General features: G+C 40.3%; 1 pseudogene; it reads right to left on the bottom strand.

The window, feature by feature from the left end:
* Positions 1-20,130: 20,130 nt before the first annotated feature.
* LOC127226544 (histidine--tRNA ligase, cytoplasmic-like) lies at positions 20,131-21,588 on the bottom strand (annotated as a pseudogene).

Genomic DNA, 21,588 nt, shown 5'->3' with positions numbered 1-21,588 from the left:
CAGGGCGCAAACCAAGGCATGATTTCAAAGACAAAAATGAGGGGGAAATTACACTGACACTGGCCTGCACACAGATGGGCAGAGTCCTCTAAGGGCTTTGAGTTCAGTTAGCTGTTTTAAGCACTTAGACAACCACCCTGGAGAGAAAGGGAGGAAGGATAGGAAAGGGAGGAGGGGGAGTTGTTGCCAGGGACTTACAAGTGAGCTACCACTGCAGGCAGTACCAAGTCATCAGATTTAGCTGCACTTCCTGGCAGAATTCAGGTTTTCATGAATTTTCTCCTTATGAGTATTTTTCTATCACTTTTCTTCTTTCTCCTGTGCAATTAGCCAATATGGTAACTTGGGCCTGAGCATGTCTTCCGTCTACTTTTGTGATGTTAGATGGGACCTGGAAAGAAACACAGATGGAGAGAGGGGCAGGCTTCTGGATAGTCCTGTTTGGGGAATGAAAGATTTCCTTCTCCTTTTTCTTCTCTCCTTCCCCCTCCCATATTGTTCTTACATCTTTTCCTAGCAATTAAATGGCAAGCTCCAGGGCTGGGGAGATGGCTCAGCAGTTGAGATCATCAGCTACTCTTTTAGAGGTCCTGAGTTTGGTTCCCAGCAATCACATGGTGGCTCACAACCACTTCTAGTGGGATCTGCTGCTTTCTTCTGGCATGCGTGCGTTCATTCAGCAAGAGCACTTGTATACATTAAATAAATAAATAAAAATTTAAAGACAAGCTCCAAATTTTCAGGCAGTCCTTGGCAAAAGGGAAAAAAATAGAAATAGATCCTTTTGTTCCTGAATTGAACTTAGAACTTAGAATAAGAAAGAAGAAAGAATAATCAAAACTCTTGGATCATCAAAGTAAGGTAAGAGACCAGGATTCAAACTTGGGGTCAGATTTCCAGAAACAAAAAAAGTATGAACATGTGCCTGGAGCATTCTTCTAGGTTCTAGCTAGGGTGGATCTGCAGTGCTCACCAAATCCAAGTTTGTACCTGTAGCAAAGTACACTGTCACTTATACCCTAGGCACCCACCCCGTGAATGATTAACAGTTCTTTAAAATCTGTGTGAGCAGGAGCTATGACAGAGATAGAGATAGATAGATACATACATAGATAGACAGACAGATAGATAGATAGATAGATAGATAGATAGATAGATAGATAGACAGACAGACAGAGAGCACACCTGTTAGGTATGCTAATAAAATTCTCTGTGGGTTTACCAGAACCATAGTAAATATTATTTATTCTGCAACGTGCATCGTAGCAGCTGTTAAAAGTGATGCTTGAATGGGTAGTAGCAACTTTCAGCAGCTACTAGCCTCCAAATTGGCATGAACCTAAAAAACAACACACTCTATTATTGAGCCATCTAGATTTTTAGTAGGACAGTGTTCCCAGTTCCAGATGTCTTATTGCTACAAGCATCCCCCTTCATTGCCTTGCACTGTTCCCTTCATTTATTTTATTCTGAGCTACTTAGCAGAATAGAATATTGTTCACATAATCTCAGGGAACAAAATTCAGCTGGCCATCATTTTAATAGCACAGTTGGAGCTTTGTCCCTGTTCTCTTTCAATCTCCTCAACAAATGAGAAAATGCACTTTTAGAACTAATTACACAAATGCTGGTTTCAGCATCGTTGTACTCTCCAACAGCTTTCAATTAGATGCAATGATACTGTATTTGGAACCAAGCTTCATACAGCCTCAAAAGCTCCAATTTGATAGAGCACGTGCATGGCCTGAGTCCTCCTGCTACATTTTAAATATTAATGCTTTCTACAGACCTTCAGAACTTTATGAAGAACTAAATAAATGTAGATATTAAGATACTTTCTGGGTGTTTTATGATATTTAAACAACTGGGAGCAGATGTTAATTCTTACTATAAATCACCTCTATTTAGCAACATTTTACAGAACAAATACAAACTAATTAAAGAAAACACTCTGCAGCTGTTGGATGTAGGGTCATTACGAAATTAAGAGAACACTAAGAATTCTAATCAGAAAACTGTCAACAAGGGAAATAATGAAGATAGACTGAGGAATTTCCTCTGAGCTGGCATTTTCTCAGTGCAGGAAACCCTAAGATGATTTAGCCTTTTGCTCCTACAATAACTGGTCACACTACCATTTATTCAACAATTAAACACATTATTACTGTTTTTAGCCCAGTTCTGACATGTATGATCTAGTTTGAGAATCACTTTGCTTATATCCTAGAAACACTTGAGGCCCTTTACAGAGTATCCGGATAGTCTGACTCCAGGAGTACTCATGCATGGGTGACTGGGCTAACAGTTGTCACACCTCCACAATGAGGAGATCTAGAAGAAGCGTTTTATCCACCCATATTCTTAGCCTCTCTCACCCCCAATTTTCCTCAGAAAATTATTACCTAAGGTAATAGAAGAAATCTGTAGTCTGAGAGAAAGTAAACTTACATGTACATACACAAAAGTGACATTTTCTAGTAAATTCTTTAAGAAAAAGACACAGCAACCTGTTTCTATATTATAGGTGGGGTGGATGAATAGACTGTCCCCCTGTCCCTGGTGTTCACACTAAAATTGTTTCACCAGAGAAAGAGCTAGAGAAGAGAGGAAGGGGTGGTGCATCAGGTACAGGATGAAGCCTTTGCTACCTGGCTTCAGATGTTTACACTGAATAGAATCCATGGGCCTCTTGCAACACACAGGCAAAGGCTGTATAGTAATATCACATTATCAGCTGCCTTGTTTTGAAATTTTCATTCCAAGGCATAATCCATCCAATCCATCCAAGCAGAAGGAAGAAGAAAAGTATACTTTGGCTAATGTTTAGAAATGATTTTCAGACAATGAGACATGAAAATACTGATCTTGATATACAAAGCCAGATTACATCAACAAATCTAGGGAAATGAAAGGAAGGAGAATATGCATGCAAGCATCCTCAGTAGGGGAATCAACAGAATCTGGACAACTGCTCAACTCAACAGTGACGTGGGGAGGGAAGTATTCAAAGTTAGTCAAAGTCCAACAGTAGCTGGGAAACTGTTAAGTAGCCAGGGGGAAAGAAGCAGAAAGGGGAATCAAATAAAGAAAATATAATAATCAGTTTTCAGTTGAGAAAGGTTTATGCACTTTAGATTCACTCTTTCATAAAATCCCAGGGAGATGAATTATCCAAAGTTGTCATTCCTGGTGCTAATCTTCTGCCTTAATGGGATTTTTATTGGAAACAGTTAATGCTATCAGGAATTGCTATAGTATGGCTTTTGGAGTATTTTACAATCGTGTCACTTAGCATAGGCATGTCCTGTGAATATTAATAGCCACATTCCAGGTTGTTCATCAGCAGTGACCTTCAAGCTTGCTAAGTACCATTTGTGAAGCTCAAATTAGAAAGAAGAGATCCAGCCCCCAGGGTCTGATTTCTTCATCATGCCCAAGAGTCAGGGAAACGAAGGGGTTAGGGAACTAGATGCTCTTCTGTGGGTTGTTCACCTGATGCTAAACTTATTTAAATCAGCCACAACAATATTCGCACTTGAATATATGTCTCCAATATATTTCTCTCATTGAGAATAATCACTTTTCTATACAGCATGGTCAGCATACAAAAATAGACTATTTCTGTAGATTTTTACAACTATCGACAAAGAAATCAAGCAAGGACAACAGAAATTCTAGAAATGGATTTTCAAATGAATAGAAGCTTTCTATATATCTGCATTACTAGACACCAGTAGGAAAATGACATGTTTAATACCTAGTATTTAAGCATTTTATTATCTACATGGGAAAAATTATTCAAGTTTTATGACATGCTCAAAAATAAAAAGTACAGAGAACAATACAAAAATACAGGAAAATGCTTTTAAGTTTTAGCTTAGGAAAAGATTTCTTAACAAGGGTTGCTTTTTAAAAGATTCCTTTTGTTCTATAATATATATATATATATATATATATATATATATATATATATATTTGCATGTACCTGAGTATATGTATATGCACCACATATGTTCAGGTACTTTCAGAGGCCAGGCATGGGTGTTGGAACTGTAGTTAGATATGGTCATGAGCCACTCAACATGGGTGCTGGGAACCAAACCATGGATTTCTGCCAGAGCTACAAGTGTTCTTAACTGCTGAGCCACCTCTCCAGCTCCAACAACGATTTCTAAAAAGTAAATCATAAAGGAAAACACTGGATAAATTTAAATTAAAAGAGTAAGGTCTGGGAATGGTGGCACCTACCTATAATCCCAGCACTTAGGAGGCTGATGGCCACGGCCTCAAGGACAGCCTAGGATACATAATGATAGCTCAGCTTATCTTAAAGAAAGAAAAAAATCTGTATAAAACAAACACATAGATAAAATATGACAAACTCTTGATGTAGAGAATTCACAAAAGCTAAATCTGAATGGCCTGCTAGTATAAAATAGAAACACTATCAATCCTAATTGACACACAAATTAAAATATAATATAAATTAATATACTATTCTGATAGATCGAGATTTGAAATGTTTAGGTCGTTTGAGTTTTAGTGGGAATTTGTTGTCCTGGGATCTTACACACTGGTAGAAAAGAATAGTTAGGATCCATCTTTGAAAACCAATACAGTAATACCTTTCAAAGTTGAGGATGCCCATATGCAAGGACCAGCAAATCCATTATACTCTTGTAAGCACAAAAGAGCTTATATACAATTATGGTCATTGTGTCACTAAAGAGAGATAGAAAAATAGATTGCATTACATTCATATGATGAAATGACACAGTCTCAAAATTGGATTGCATTGACATGTATTAATGTGGATAGATCCTTCAAATAAGTCTGAGTTAGAAGATGGAGCATGTACATAGGTGATCACATTTTGATCTCTCTATGTGTTTGTGTATGTATCTGTCAACACATTCACCTGTCTGCCTTTTTCTCTGTGTCTTCTCTCTTTTCACTATACATGCAAGGTAGGCTATATCTCTTGCCCTCTTTTCTCTTGTTGCTTTAAAGTTTAAGTGCATGGGTGTTTCGCCTACACACACATGTGTACAGTAATTCAGAAGAAGGCATTGGACACCCTGGAACTGAGATTAGAGACGACTGACAGGTGGCTGCTGGGAATTGAACCTAGATTCACTGGAAGAGCAATTAGTGATTTTAGCCACTAAGTTATCTCTCCAGCCCCTTTTCTTGTTATTTTAAGATAGGATCTCACTAAATTTTAGCCTAGACTAGCATTGAACTTGTGAGGCTCTTTCCTTAGCCTATTAAATAATCTCTCTCTTTTGAAGATTGTATTTCTGAAAGTGGTTTTAATTTCATGGCAAAAGGCAAAGGAAGGTGCAGAGAGATTTCTCATAGGTTCCCTGTGCCTTGTAAGTGTGGAACTGAAGAGCTCTTGGTGAGCACTGGGCAACAGTCCTTTACCAGTTGCCTTTGCAGATACTTTTTTCCTTCCATGCCTTCCTTGCCTTCTCATTCTCCTTCCAGCATTTTTTTCAAAGGAAACTTAATTTTAATTAACTCCAGCTTATCAACAATCTTTTCATGGATACATCTCTGGTGTTATAACATAAAGGTCATGTCAGCTTCCTCTGAAGTCACCCAGAAGTATCATGGCTTTGTAATTTACCTTCAGGCCTATGATTCACTTTGAGTTAAAACCCTGCTTGGTGTTCTCTGAGATCCCCAAATCCATGGTTATCTTTAGTCATAATTAATCTCTTGCTCTTCTACTTAATTCACTTAGACCACTGAAGAAGACTTTAGCTACTCTTTAGTCCACTACTTGTACCACAATGCAATGGGCAGCAACAACCTCATCATTTTTTTTTCTGTCACCTTCCAGACACACTATAGTATCCTGTGCATGTCAGGGAGAGCTCGAGACAGTTGGTCATATAACATCTGGAATCACAAGAGAGCAAGAAATGCATCCTAGTGTTCAACTCCTTCCTCTAATCTATAACATCTAGGATCCCTTGCTTAGGGAATGGTGACACCCACACAGTAATGGTCTTTCCACACCAATTAGCATAACCAAGATAATTACCACAGGCATGCTCAGAGCTCCATCTCCCAGATGACTATGGATTTTGTCAAACTGACATTAACACCAACCATCACAATAAGCAAATAATAGTAATTTTAAATTTGAAAATAAAGGATCCCACATATTTTCTAAATTTTTCCTCTCATCTCTGCAATCCAAGAGGAATGGAAACCTTGTCTCTTGACTGTCTTAGTGAGTGTTCTATTGTTGTGAAGAGACACTATGACCACAGCAACTCTTATAATGGAAAGCATTTTACTGGGGATGGCTTACAGTTCAGAGGTTTAGTCCATTGTCCTCATAATGGCAACAAGCAGGAGAAGTGGCTTGAGAGTTTTACATCCAGATCTGTAGGCAGCATAAAGAGATAGTGAGAGAGTGTACCACAAGGCCTGGCTTGGGCTTCTGGAATCCCAAAGCCCAACCCCAGTGACACACTTTCTCTAACAAGGCCACATCTACTATAATAATGCCACACCTCCCAATAGTGCCACTCCTTGATGAGTAAAAGCAGTCAAATATAGGACCCTATGGGGGCCATTTTTATTCAAGCCACCACACTTGACATTTGGTGTAATACAAAAATCCAAAAACAGAACAACCCTTATCTTAAGTTTTTTCTTCTGGTTCTCACTTTTCTAACACATTAGGGCACTTTGTTTTCAGTCTGATCTCCTTCCATGTTAGCTGGCATCTTTCATCTAACAACTTGAGTAGAAACCAGTCCGGTGCAGTATTGATTGAGCAGACAAAGGAGGAAGCCTGCACTCCTCCCAGGGGAAGGCTCAGAAACTTAATTCAACCTGCAGGGATGCCAACATCCTGAGATTACCCCCCTGCACACGAGTGCAATTGCTTAGAATTTATGTCGGGAAGCTAAGGCAACTCAGCTCAGAGTGAAACACATCTTCAGTGAACAAGCTCACACCTGTTCAGGGCGGAGGTCAGAGGCACAAACACCAGGGAGCGGAATGGAACATGCTTTCTGAGCCAGGTAAGGACATTAAAAATAGTCTCAGAACTATCATTCATCAAATGCTATCCTCAACTTAAGGAATCTCCAAGAAAGTAAAAATGGAAGCACAGCTCATCTTGAAATGCCCTTGGCCATTTCGTGGTGGTCTATTTAAGGAACCTTCTGAACTTGGACCAGCTGTGTGGGAAGATCTGTCCTTACCTAGCTTCCTAGGAGAGAACTAATGATCAGTGAAATCAAACCAGAGATGATAGCAAGGACACTCCTGTTTAGGATTGGAGAGAATCAGCATTACCAAGAAAGAGGAAAGTAACTAGAATCCAGATCCAGACTCTCGTGATCTGGATTCCAAATTTAGAGAATAGTTAGGTGGTTTTATTTCTCACAAGCATGGTTCATTCTCTGAGTTTTACCCTTCAGTCATTCTTTCTTTGTATCACTTTGTATATCTATTTATTTAGTAACTTCAGATTAAACATTTGGTATGTCCAAGACACTACCAAGTACTCTCCATGATACAAAGTCATGGATGCTTAACATCTGGGACTTTGCTGTAGGAGTCCTCCATCCCCTTGGTGTGCCTCTGGATGGGAGACTCTTAACTACTTCTCTGCAATCTGAATTGACTATTGATTCAATAGGGATTAGGGATACAAGTGAATTTCAAGTCAATATATTTTGAATGACATGCCGAGGCTCTCTCCTGTGAACTTTGCTGTACATCAGGGTCTCCCCATGGTTTTTTAAAGTTTCGGTGTTGCCAGGTATCAGTGTCTCTTCTACTCTTGCCTCCTCAAAGGAAAGAATTCAGCTAAGAGAAACACTCAGTTTAAATACAAATTTATTTAGCAAAACAAAGCAAAGACTCCAGGGATAGATAAGAGAGAGCCTAGCCTAGGAGTATTTGCATAGCATTGGGTTCAATATTTGGGCTTTTCAAAGAACTTTGTGTGAATATTTATGAGCTGAGTTAAGTGACCTTTTTGCCCTGATAAATCATGCCAGACAGGATCTCCTTTTCAGGATCCCAGGATCCTCTCAAAAGCCACAAGGCAGGATCAAAACCACAATGCAAGTGTATTATAAAGAAGTCAGGGTCTTTTGAGAGTGTAGACTTGTATGCCTGTATTAGCGTGTGTGTGTGTGTGTGTGTGTGTGTGTGTGTGGTGTGTGCGAGCATGCGCACACACACGAGCATGCCACTGGGAAGTTCCTTAGGAAAGCACCAACCTGGGTTTCTGGTACAGCAGAAAAACTCAACAGAAACTCTGAGGATGTTTTACCACATAGAGCCATTCTGACCACAATGAGATACAACTGCCACAATTCAGCACAATTACTTCATCTCTAACTCCCTGTAAACCATGTCTCATGAGGCCCCAGCATCAGAATCTTCAGGAAGGAGTCTTGGCATTGATATTTTGTTCTAACACCCCCGGGTGATTTCAGGGGACAGCCCAGTGCAGAACCAGCACTTTAGTGGAATTCCAGGCAGCTCTTGTGCTGTCCCTGTGCTGTTTCTGGTAACTGTTATACCCAGATCACAGAGACACTCAAAGACCAATGAGGAGACCAAGTCCCATATGTAAAAACAAAGAGCCTTTATTCAAGCTTAAGCTTGGACTCTCAGTCTGTCTGATGCAGTGGTTGAAAGCAGAGTACCCAGCCCAGGTGGGTATGTTTTGTTTTTTTGGTTTTGTTTGTTTTTGGTTTTTTAATCATTGTAGAGGGTAGGGGTGAGGAGAATTTTAGGGTTCAAGCCCCTGACTGGCTGACTGGCTGACGTTTGTCTAGGGGTATGTGCTTAGGCTAAAGGACAATGGTTGGAACATTAGGAATTTCCTTTGGAATGTTAGGAACTTTCCCCTTGGGTGATGCCCAGGTAGTTCCAGCTTACACTCTCTCCTGGAGTCAGGTGCTGCTTTAGAGTAAACTGAAAACTCAGGCTTACTTGAGCCTTAACATGGCAGCTGTGTAGCTAAGCGGCAGGTGTGTGCCAAGTTGCCCTGGGCCCTACAATAACTAGATTCTTAACTGTTCACTCTGTCATCATTGATGTTTCCTAAAGAACAAAGAAAACTAGCTGCCATGTTAGGATTCAGAATATGACAACCATTCCTGTATAGCAGATTCCAAGCATCCACACCAGTATGTCTCCAACTAAGGGTAGAATACCCAGGGTCTACCAGGCAGGGAATTTCAAATCTCCTGAAAAAATTTAATCTACAAATCACTAAGCATTTTTGGGAGGCAAGAACTATAGCAGCTGTGCCTTTTCTTGGAGAAAAGCTAGCCTCCTGTGTCCACACGGTTCTTCTCCATTAGCAACCCCAAAGGCTACATGTACCAAAAGAGTACATTTTTACACCTAAGGTAAATGTTACAGCCAAGCAATGTGGCAGGCCCAAAATTTCCTAATGGAACCAATGAGGGAAATAAGGAAAGTTTGCATGTCGTTTTTCACAAAAATAATTGTACCATAAAAGGACAAGGTCAGTGTTGGAAGAAGTGAAGTGCATATGAGAGCTATGCAAACTCCAGTTTAAAAAAATCCCTGCATGAAGTTGGTACATAGGTTAGGCACTTCTATACCCTCATATCTTTTACAATACACATATACACGTTGAATGCAAGCAATAAAACATTATAAGTATGAAATTCTTCTAGATTTTAATCTCAAGTATTTGGGAGGCACAGGTAGATGCATCTTTGTGAGGGTGAGGTCAGCCTGGTTGACATAGCAAGTTCCTGGACAGCAAAGGCTGCACAATGAGATTCTGTAAAACAAAACTAAACAAAACAACAGCAACAACAAAAAACAAACCAAAAAACCAAATCAAACCAAACTAACCAACCAAACAAACAAAAACCACACAAAACAACAAAGGAAAACTCTTCTAGTTAACACTTTGAACATCATTTCCCTTCCTTCTCTTCTCCTCTCCCTCTTTCTTCACCTCTTCTGTTCTATTTTACCTACAAAGAAACTATCTTGAAGTTATGGCTTATTTTTGTGTTAATATTAATCCAGGCTTGTCCAACCTCTTGGTGTTGTGATACAACAGTGTCATCTAAAAACAAAATAAACAAACTCGTGTGTGAAATAAGTTGATGACTTTTGAGTTTGGCCACACTCATACTGGCCCGAGGGTACATGTGTAGCACTGATTGGACATACCTGTGAGTGAAACATTAATATTAAACAATGTAATAATATGTTACATATTCAAGTTGACAAATATACTTCTGTCATTTGATCTTTATTCTTTCAATGGAAAATATGAGTCTCAGCTATGCTGTCTTATTCTTTTTTGATCCTTAAGATTATTATATTGAGATAGTTTTATCAGTGATTCACATTTTCAGTGGATTATGTTTTATCCATTGTGCATTCACCTTGTATACATCAAAATCTTTAACCAACTTCTGCAATGCATGCTTCCATGCTCCTATGGTTGAGCACCACTAATTCATATACTTGAGCCTAGAATTTAATAGACAGTGAGGTAGATCCCATTTTACCTCCACTAGATATTGTCAAATTGATCTACAAAGCATTTATCCCATAAAAAGTGTCTTCCCAAAATCAGTGGGTGAGCATTCCTAACTTAATTTTCTTGAAGTGATATGGAAATTCTCTTAGACAAAGCCTAGCTAAAAATCATAAGTATCATTCTTATGCTACCAAATACCACTTTGTAGTTCCCTGACAAAGTTGAAGGAGGTAAAGAGCTTAGGATCTCTGCGGCTTTTAAGGGGAGATAATGTGGCTAAGGGTTGTTAGATTATAACTATCCTTTAAATCCAAAAATCATTTTACAAATACACAAAATTTAAGTGTGGTGATAGTAATTGGGTCTACCAAAATGCCTTTACAAAGGAGTTTTTATAATGTGTATTAGACATTAAAGTTAATGATTAGAATAATAAATCTAACCAAATGCATCTTTTTTTAAGCCAGAGAAGGAAGGGATAAAACTATTGATGGGTGAAAGTAGAAGAATGATCTGGGCTTCAAGGTTGACAGGCTGCAGCCTATGAAAGGTAAAAGTTAATAGCATGATAAATTTTCCCCTATTAAAATTAATGTGCATTTCTGAAGGCTGAAGATTGTTTACCTAACTCATAGCACAAAGTCAGCTCTTGGTATCATAAGAGAACAAGAACATTTCTTTTGTATATTCCTTAATTATTTCTCTCAAAAAATTACATTAGTAGAGAAACTCACTAGGGGAAAAAAAAAACATGATGAAAATAAGACCACTCCTATAAAAAGATTTGTACCACATAGTCTCTTCTTCCTTATGTAAAAATAGTGTTTCCATTGTGAGGGGGAAATGGCATCAAATCAAACATGGGACTTAGTTACTTTGAGCCCATGTCTCCCTATCCCCCATGCCTTGAAAGTCTTCCTCTGTCTTGACTTTTTGACCCACAGCCCTGGAGATGGTTTCTACATGTGGGTGAGGGTAGAACTCAGCCTTGAAACAGGAGAAAAGTAGAACAGACATGTGTCTCAGAAGACGAAATTTGCAGGGAAACCACAGGCATACAGAGCTGAACAATGATTGAACAGACTAATGGGTTTAGTTGAAAATACCCACTTCCCCTTGGGATGTAATCACAGCTTTAGAATTTCAGAGACCCCACTTCCTGAGCATGCAGATTTAAAATTCTGTCTCTGTTAAAGCCCTTTCAGAGTCTGTTTGCTTAAGAAAGAAAAGGAAATATAAGGCCCAGAAATCACTTTGGAACCCTGCCAGCCAGCAGGTGCTGAGGGATTGCCTGCTATTTATTTAGACATGTTATATTGCCCTTTCCAATCCCAAATTCAGCATTGCTTTTCTAGAATATTATTGAAATGGGACTTGTGAGACACACAGTCCATTTCAACAAACATCAATCCAATTCTTCCTTTACACCTTTCCAAGGAAGAAAGGGGCACAATGCACCCTGGAGCTAAGACATGGGCTGACAGGCATTGAAGCTACACCGAGTTCTAACTGCCAAAGCCCACCACGGAGGATCTCGACACACAAGACAAACCTTGGAAAAGCCTTGGTCTGTTCATCTGAAAAGTTGCAGCCAGAAGTGCTCCCAGGGGCAGCCTGGGTTTTCAGTCTGTAAAGAATCTCACTTGACAAGATTCAATGTATAGACTTGCTTTTGACTACACATGTCTTGTTAGTAGCTGACAAAGGGACATTGCCATTCCATTTTGCCTTTTTCCTGGCCTTCACAGTCTCAATTTCCTGTCAGGGAAGTCCAGGGTTATTTAATTTAAAATTAAAAAGAAAAAGTGTACAAGGCCAGTTGAAGATCTAGGCCTCAAAGCAAAGCTCCTAACTCAGGGAATAGCTGTTTCATATGTTTTAAACCCTGGTGCCATATTGGTACCTTCTCTGTCACTCCCTCATCCAACACAAGGACTGAGGCCACCAGTTCTGAGAAAATGCTTAGTGTATCATAGCAGGGGCTCCTGAAGACGTGGAGAGAGACAAGGCTACTCTCCTGGGCTAGATTTAGAAAACCCTCATGGCAACGAGAAAAACAAATGTTCCATCAGCTCCAGGCTATTCTCGTCCCTGCACTTGTGATTGTCCTCAAAATGGAGACAGTCACACTCACGCTCTCCAAAGCCCCCAACATGAGTGGGAAAATAGGTCCCTCTATGATCCTTACTGACACCATCCAATGTCCCCTGTTTACTTCTGAAGGAAGCATTGCTCCCTAAACTAACTTATGTTTTACTAAACTGGACCATACATTTGGGAAATGTACAAAACTCTTAGGCATAAAAGCCTAATAGGTGGATTACCACCAAGTGAGTTTCCACTAGTCCCTAGAAGCACCTTCATACCCTAACCCTAACCCAGTCTTGCATACCCACCCCTCTGCAGAGGGTTCCACCTTCCTGTCTTCCAAGGTCATCAGTTACTTTTCATGGGTTTTGAATTTTGTGCAAATAAAATCCTTCAGGGTATGTTGGGTTTTATAAATTTGGAAGTCAAAGTTGTGTGACATTGGCCTCCCTTATCTCATCTGCTCGTCTTTTGCCCATTTGCATTGCCATATGGTATTCCACAGTATGAATGTGCCATACTATGTCTATATGTAAGTGGACATTTTGATGGGCTTCAGTTCTACACTACCCTGAATAATATTGCCACCGGTGTACATATACATGTATGTGCATCTATGTGCATATGTTACAGGGATTGTGCATAAAAATCAAATCACCGGCTTTTAAAGTAGATATCTAGTGTGCCTTCATCTTTTTGTTCTGGAAGATAGTATTCAATTTATTTTCCAGAAGAACAATCTCCTTTTAAAACCTCCATTTGCCAATTGGTTCTTAGAACTTGCCTAAGAATTGTAAAATGACAGTAAGCGGATGGGAAGTCACTGCCCTCAGACTCTCCCCTCTCCTTAAAAGGTCAGAATTCCAAGGACTACTGACCAAGAGTCTGACCATCAGCAATCCCTCTCCTATTGCCACAACCCCCTCTCTTGAAGTGGCATCTGTACTGTGTGCCCTTCCCTGACACTATCTGGGATTTTCTGTCCCTTTCTTACTCCCTTCTTGCCAGAATTACATACTACAGTACCAGAATTACACAATGAAGCAAGCTCTGAGCAATTTTAATCACTATAAATGCCCTTCCTTAAGAAACACTACACCCTGCCTCCAAGAAAAGCAGCAACTAGCCATGCCAAGAACCAGGCCTCAGGGCTTACGATCTACTCCACAAGACATCATTCTTGAGTACCGGCACCAGCTTGGCCCTGGATTTGGCATGACCCTTAACAAGGCAACTGAAAGCAAAAGGAGAAAAATAGCACCCTTCTCCTATTTACCCAGGAATTGGCTTTATTGAGTGTTAAAGAAACAACATTGCTTAAAAACTTAGTGATGAAAGGCATGTGAATGAAGGAAACAACAAACAAACAAACCTGCATTACCCCTTGTTCTTTATCAAGTCAGCAGTTAAGCACCCACCTATTCTCAAGCAGAAATAGTTGATGACATTTCAGCACACTTTTGGAAGATCTTCATTCCCCAGGTAGTATGTCTTATTTTTAACTGAAGATCCTTTTACTCATTGTCATTAGTCTCTGTTAAGTCTGAGCTAAAGACTGTTCTCTGTATAGTGAGACATATAACTCATTACTTGTAAGCCCCCTTTCCTCTTTCTTGAAGGTAAGTCAATTTCCCTCTGTAAGTAATGTTGATGCCCCACATTTTTAGATTGTTTCTCCTAGTTGATTATATGCTCATCAACAGTCTTCTGTGCAAGTTATTCCAATTCTTCTGGATGCTGAAATTTGGAGAGTGGCATCTGTCTCAAGCAATTTAATTATAATAAATGATGAAGGCTGTCATATCTGTTCATCCATGTCATAGAAGAAGAAATAGTTGCTTTGAGGTCATTATGTGTTGACAACTGAAGATCCCTCAGAGAACCTCCTAGATGAATCCCAGGTACCACAGAGCCCATTACCTAAATGTAGCAGGAAACAAATAGATATAATGCTGAAAAAATTATAGTGAGCATAAGAAAGAGTTCAATTCCTGTGCTAAATAACGACACATTGTTAATGCTTAAATTAAGATGTCATGTATGGGTTAAAATCTAAATGATCCGAGGTGGGTGCACCAGTGGTGCACAGGAAAAGCATCCCAGCAAAGGGTGGAACAGTGGCAGGCCTGAGTGGGAAGGTAAGGATGAATAAAGCATGAGAGGTCTATGGAGAGCTTAGAGGGAGGTAGAGGACAGAGGAAGTCCAACCTTGTATTGGCCATCATCTGGAGTTTTCTAAGTTCCATGTGAGTGTCCCTTCACTGGATGATGAATGTCTGGCATTGTGTGCTCCTTCAGATCCTGGTACCCAACACACCCAACATACAGTACCCTGGAAGTTCTTTTTCTTCCCTGAGCCCCATTTCCTCTAAAGGATATAACCTTGTAATCATGTGCATGCGCTGGCATATCGTTCTCCTTTTAAAGTTTATTTGTATGGTTTATGTGTGCACACCCACAAAGATGTCAGAGAACAATTCATTGAATGGTTCTCTCCTTCCCTCACATGGGGTCAAGTTCACAGGTCATCAGGCTTTAGCAGGGGATGCTTTTACCCACTGGGCTACCTTGCCTCCCTGCTAGCATGTTATTCTATTCTAAGTGAATAAATAACGCATCATGTCTGTGTTTTTCACGTCTAATTATCCTCCCTTTAGTCAATAGGAAGCAATAATTAAGAGCTTAGGGATTGGATTGTATTTAAATTCTATTTTGGGTTCTGAATCTTTTGCTGTAACATACTTCTTTGTTTCTTTTGAGGTTTTTAGTCTATAAGGTGGAAATGATGCCTGCTGGGAATTGCTATAGGATTAGAGGAGATGGCATATATTAACTTCCAATGGGTGACTATTAATAATGAAATTACCTTTTAAAAGCAAAAAAAAAATTTAAATTCTTCAATAAATAAAAAGTCAGGCATTATGTCTTAGCAAATACAAGATATAATTCTTCAATTGTATAACTTTATATTTAAGCCTTCTTGAGGCTAAAAACAATTGCCAGCTAGTTAGTACCAAACCAGCTCTCCCAAGCCAGGTCTCTAAATCTGGAACAATTCAACCTTTCAGCACCTGCTGTGGCTTTGATTTTGGGTTGTATGAACTACATAATTGTTATCCGGATCAATCACAAATGTGGTCTGATTCCTGAGGAGACAAATTGAGGTTGGAATAGTGGGTGGTTTAACAAATTTCGCTCAGGCGAGCTTGGGATGTTCAGAATCATGAACTCTACTCAATTTAGGGGAAACGTCAATAGGAAGACATGATTTCCATGTAGATTTCATCCAAATGGGGACTGTGATTTGCAGACTGATCAGACAAAAAAATAAACTGAAACAAGTGTGCTCATATCAAAACCAGTGGGGGACATATCTCATTCAAGCCACCACACTGGGTATTTCATTAGCCAACAATACCTTTTCTCCCAGAATGTATAAACGACCATACAGTCCTATCTTGAGAAGACTAGATTTTACTCTTTAATAGCCCCCTTCTTGAGGAAAGTAGTAAGTAAATAGCTGTGATTTGAAGAAGTGTTCCCATGAGTCTACATGCCCACAAATCTGGGTACTTGGGTGAATAAATGATTGAGAGAGAAAGAAAATTACAGAATGAAGTTCTGACACTAAGCTGGTCAGTGTCCCTCCTCTCCAATGTTTGCATTACAAATTGGAAATCCATTTCCCCATTCCTCTTTATCCACGTGAGTTTGCTAAACTGTGGATAAAAATGCATTCTTCAAATAATGCTGCTGTGAACATAGTTGAGCACATGTCTTTGTTGCATGGATGTGGATCACTTGGGTGTATGCCTAAGAGGGGAATTGCCAGGTCCTGTGGTAAACTAATTCCCATTTTCCTGAGGAACTGCCATACTGATCTCCAAAATGGTTGTACAAGTTTGCACTCCCACCAGCAGTGGAGGAGTGTTCCCCTTTCTCCATATCCTCTACAGCAGAAGTTGTCATTGGTGTTTCTAATTTTAGCCATTCTGGCAGGGGTAAGATGGGATCTCAAAGTTGTTTTGATTTGCATTTCCCTGATAGCTAAGGATGTTGAGCACTTTCTTAAGTGTTTTTCAGCCTTTTTGATTTCCTCTATTGAGAATTCTCTCTTCAGTTCTGTACACCATTATTTAATAGGGTTATTTGGTGTTTTGTTGACTAGTTTCTTGAGTTCTTTGTATATTTTGGAGATCAGCCCTTTGTCAGATGTAGGATTGGTGAAAATCTTTTCCCAGTCTGTGGGCTGCCGTTTGGTCTTGTCCACTGTGTCCTTTGCCTTACAGAAGCTTTTAAGTTTGAAGAGGTCCCATTTATTAATTGTTTCTCTCAATGTCTGTGCTCCTGGAAGCGGTCTCCTATACCAATTTGTTCAAGGGTACCTCCTACTTTCTCTTCTAAGAGGTTCAGTGTGGCTGGATTGATGTTGAGTTCTTTGATCCATTTGGACTTGAGTTTTGTGCATGGCAATAGACATGGGTCTATCTGCAGTCTTCTACACACCCTCATCCAGTTGTGCCAGCACCATTTGTTGAAGATGCATTCTTCGCCCCATTGTATCCTTTTAGCTGTTTTGTCGAAAATCAGGTGTTCATAGGTGTGTGGGTTAATGTCAGGATTTTCAATTCAAATCCATTGGTCTACCTGTCTATTTTTATGCCAATACCAGGCTGTTTTCAGAACTATAGCTCTGTAGTAGAGCTTAAAGTCAGGGATAGTGACGCCTCCTGAAGTTCTTTTATTGTACAGGGTTGTTTTGGCTATCCTGGGTCTTTTGTTTTTCCATATAAAATTGATTATTATCCTTTCAAGGTCAGTGAAGAATTGTGGTGGGATTTTAATGGGGATTGCATTAAATCTGTAGATTGCTTTTGGCAAGATTGCCACTTTTACTATGTTTATCCTACGTATCCAAGAGCATGGAAAATCTTTCCATTTTCTGGTATCTTCTTTAATTTCTTTCTTTAGAGCCACGAAGTTCTTATTATATAGGTCTTTCACTTGTTTGGTAAGCATTGCCCCAAGATACTTTATGTTGCTTGTGGCTATTGTAAGGGTGATGTTTCTCTGATTTCTTTCTCAGCCTCTTTGTCTGGCTACTGATTTTTTTGAGTTTATCTTATATCCTGCTAGTTTGCTGAAGGTGTTTATCAGCAGTAGGAGTTCCCTGGTAGAGTTTATTGGGTTGCTTATGTAAACTATCATATCATCTGCCAATAGAGACAGTTTGACTTCTTCCTTTCCAATTTGTATGCCCTTGATCTCCTTTTGTTGTCTTATAGCATTAGCTAGAACTTCTAGTATGATATTGAAGAGATATGGAGAGAGAGGGCAGCCTTGTCTTGTTCCTGATTTTAGAGAGATTCGCCTTAAGCTTCTCTCCATTCAGTTTGATGTTGGCTGTTGGTTTGCTGTATATTGCTCTTATTATGTTTAAGTATGTTCCTGTTATCCCTGATCTCTCCAAGACTTTTATCATGAAAGGGTGTTGAATTTTGTTGAAGGCTTTTTCAGCATCTAGGGAGATGATCATATGGTTTTTCTTTTTCAGGTTGTTTATATGGTGGATCACGTTGATAGCTTTTCATATGTTAAACCATCCCTGCAATCCAGCAAGAACCTGGAAGCAACCTAGATGCTCAACTGAAGAATGGATAAAGAAGATGTGGCACATCTACACAATGGAATACTACTCTGCAGAAAAAAATAATGGTATCTTGAAATTCGCAGGCAAGTGGATGGCACTTGAAGAAACCATCCTGAATGAGGTAACCCAGTCACAAAAAGAGGAACATGGTATGTACTTGCTCATATATGGATTTTAGAACTAGAGCAAAGGATCACCAGCCTATAATTCACACCACCAGAGGAACTAGGATACAAGGTGTATTCTAAGAGATTCATTCATATAAAGTCCCTCACAGAAGGGGGAAGGGACAAGTCCCCCAGAGCACAGGGGAAGTGGGGGGCAGTGAATGGAGAGAGAAGTAGGAGAAAGAGAAGGGGAGGAGAGGAAAGCATGTGTGACTAGGAAGACTGAGTCAGGGTAGGAATAGAAGACAGGAGAGATAGATAGATAGATAGATAGATAGATAGATAGATAGATAGATAGATAGATAGATAGATAGAGAGATTGAGAACATAAAAGAGGGAGCCATTATTGGTTTGAAGAGAAAACTGAACCTAAAGAAAGGTCTAGAGACCTACAAAACTGCCACCAACTAGCAATTTGAACAACCGTGGAAAGGCTACCATAAATGCCCTTCCCGGATAATGAGATCAACAACTAGCTTATCCACCATCATGGAGCCTTCATCTAGTACTTGTTGGAAACAGAAGCAAACACCCATACCTAAACACTAAGTCAAACTAGAATCCAGATGCAGAGGGAGAGGACAAGACCAGGTTGCAGAAACACATAGAGACAGCTGACCTGAACAAGGAGGAGCTAACGGGCCCCCAGACTGATAGCTGGGAAGCCAGCATGGGACTGACTCAGGCCCCCCTGAATATGGGTCTCAGCCAGAAGGACTGAGCAATTTAAGGGACCTCAGACAATGAAACTAGGATGTATTCCTGGTGCACAAAAGGACCTTGCGGACACATCCCCCATGGAGGGATACTCCCTTAACCTAGAGACAGGAGAGAAGCCCTAGTCCCTACTTCAAATGACTTGACAGATTTACATGACCCTACCTGGATGGCATTGCCCTACATGTGGAATTGGGGTGGGGAGATGGGAGGGGAGGGTGGTCAGGGTGCATGTGAATGGGCAGAGACGGTGAAAGGGAGGGAGAGGGAACTGGGATCGACATGTAAAATAAATAAATAAATAAATAAATAAATAAATAAATAAATAAATAAATCCACTATTCACTTTGAGCTCTCAAAATCAATTTTTTAAAAATTGCTCCCACTGTACTTGGCCTTCCAATCTGCTGGATATATGGGAGTCATACTTTACTCTGAGGAAACACACCTAGCCAAGATGAATGTTCAAGTTTTAACACCTGCCCCTTTCTCTCAGCCTTCAGAAAACCATCTTACCCTACAATTTTAAAGCTAGTTTTCTATTGGCTTTATATTTTCTGATACTTGTTGCACATGAGTCCCTGTAAAGAGTAGTGTACATTTCTTTCTTGTTTCGCCTAGAATCCTTTCACCTCTGTACTTCCTCCGATTGTCAACCCAATTACAGGACATTTGGTGTGTGGCTCTGCAGTGAGGTCATCTCAGGTCCATCCCAGGAGCTCAGGAGGCAGAGACTTGATTAACCCACCTGCCACCCGCAGGGAAAGTGCAGTATCTGGCCATCATTATTATTCCCAATGGTCTCCAATAATAAAATAATTATAACAAAATAAAAAGCCTCTATTCTGACTATCCATCAGTCTTCTACTAGGACAAGGATGCAGAAACTATTTAAGTGCATAGGCAGTTTTAGCTCAAATAACACCAGTCCTGTTTCCTGTTAGTTCACTCAGCTCAGTAGCTTCAGGGTAGCTGACTTATTCTCTTCATGTCTCCTCCATGAGGTCTTCCCCTTGCTAATGCACCTCTTCCTTGCTACTCATTGATCTGAACATCATGACACCAATACCATTCTTGAGATCCTGTTGGCCAATGATGGCCACTAGTGAAATGCCTACTTCCTTAAAGTACCACCACTGGTTCAATAACATTTGGGTTCTTCTTATAGAGAAGCTTAGCCTTGATCCCAGAATCCCACAGCTCTAAGAAAAGCTTCAGTCTCTCCTCCTACAGCTTCTTCTGTGAGGATACCAGAAGCACCTGTGTCTCTATGGTCCACATGGCCCATACAGTTTTCTCCAAAGCCTCTACTCTTTGTTCAACAATGGATAAGACCACCTCCACTCCAAAGCTGATCTCTGTGCAGGGTGTCTTGCATCCTTGGGGGTCAGGCATGCCTGCTGGCCCATTGTTACATTCTTCAGCAGCTATACTGTCATGATGTCCATGCATAACGGTTCTTCCCATGCCTGGGTTGGGGTTTGTGGCTGCATAGATGAGTCCAATATAGTATGCAATCCAACCCTCTAGCAGGATTTAGGTTAAAGGTGATTTAGTCATCAATGCCATACTTAAATAACAGCTTTAGGTCTTCCAAACCCTTGAATGCCTGCTAGTTTGGGGACAGTTTAAGATACAAGAACAGAACACCCCATCATGCTGCCTGACATAGTCTCCAATGATGCCAGCTGCTTTGGGTACAAGGCCCTTCTTTTCCACCATCTCACACTTCCCAGGGTTCCTTACCCAAGTTGTCCACCAAGGAGCAGATGGTACAGAACTTGCTACCAAGGACACCACAGGTGACAAACATTCTACCTAGGATGCACAGGTCATTTATCTTGACCAGGAAGTTGCCTATCTGAAGTGAACCCAGGATCTCACAAATGATCTTTGGTCATTCTGAATCAGGAACCAGAGAGTCAAACTGACTAGCAATGTCAAAATTACATCCATAGGTTTCACCATTATGGCCTTGGGTCATAGTTGGGTTAACCCAGCAACACATCTTAACTATGTGATGACAAATGTTCATTCATGCCAAATATGAAGGAAAAGGGATAGTGAAGTCATAAAAAGGGACAGCTGCTGATCCTTCAGGTCACAGATAAACGTGACATCATCTCTGTACTTTCCAGTCAGTGTCCCCTTTGGTTAAAACACTGGTTTATCAGTCACTTTTCCAACATGACATTGAAGCAGTGGATGGTGGCATCAAACACCATCTCCCTAACTGCCATCTTCCATAGACTCCAGTCTCATGCACACTTGGGCGTTTTGAGCCCAAACGTCTGACTTCCTCGTGGCCCACCTGTGTCTTTCAGTTTCATGCATTTGGCCACCTCCTTCTCTATCTGTTTGTTGATGGCTCTTTGCTGCTTGGGGCCCCACACATGCTTTCCCTGATATCACACGAGCTCCTCTAGCCCAGCGTGATCTGCCAT

Source organism: Phodopus roborovskii, unplaced genomic scaffold, assembly GCF_943737965.1.
Source record: "Phodopus roborovskii unplaced genomic scaffold, PHOROB, whole genome shotgun sequence".
In the NCBI taxonomy this organism is placed as follows: Eukaryota; Metazoa; Chordata; class Mammalia; order Rodentia; family Cricetidae; genus Phodopus; species Phodopus roborovskii.
This window is presented reverse-complemented; position numbering and strand designations above follow the sequence as displayed.